The sequence below is a fragment of the Myotis davidii genome, unplaced genomic scaffold, assembly GCF_000327345.1.
Source record: "Myotis davidii unplaced genomic scaffold, ASM32734v1 scaffold514, whole genome shotgun sequence".
NCBI classification, from domain to species: Eukaryota; Metazoa; Chordata; class Mammalia; order Chiroptera; family Vespertilionidae; genus Myotis; species Myotis davidii.
This window is the reverse complement of record NW_006286236.1, coordinates 464,477-464,975: the sequence shown is the minus strand read 5'-3', so window position 1 is coordinate 464,975 and position 499 is coordinate 464,477.

Here is a 499-nt window from a genome sequence, read left to right as displayed (position 1 = left end):
GCAGCGCCTTCCCTCCAGCCGCCCCCAGGGCCGCCTCTGTTGGAGCCTGTGGGCAGCTCCTGGGCCGCAGTCCTCCCGCCCGAGACCCCCCGCCTTGGAGGGTGCTTGGGAGGGGACTGCACCCCCAGGCTGGGCCCCAGGGGAGGGGTCAGCGGGCTCTGCCTCTGACACCCCAAAACCAGGCAGAGGGAGGCATACAAATGAATTCCCGGTTCAGCTACATGGCGAGTGTGGGGACCTTTGCGGGGAGGAGGCGACTGGGGAGACCCTTCCCCCCTGTCTCGGGGGGCCCTGGGGGTTCGGCCCCAGGTGAGAACCCCCACCGCAGAGGGCAGGGGGCCCGCTGGGGGAGAGCCGACGGAGGAGGGGGAAGGGACAGAGTTTGAAAGTGCCCTTCCAACTCTTGCAGAGAAAGTTTGCTTAGGGGCCCAATGGACAGAGAGGGGGTAGAGGTGCGGGGGACCAGGTCGCGGGGTGACCCCCGAGAGGTGACCGGACC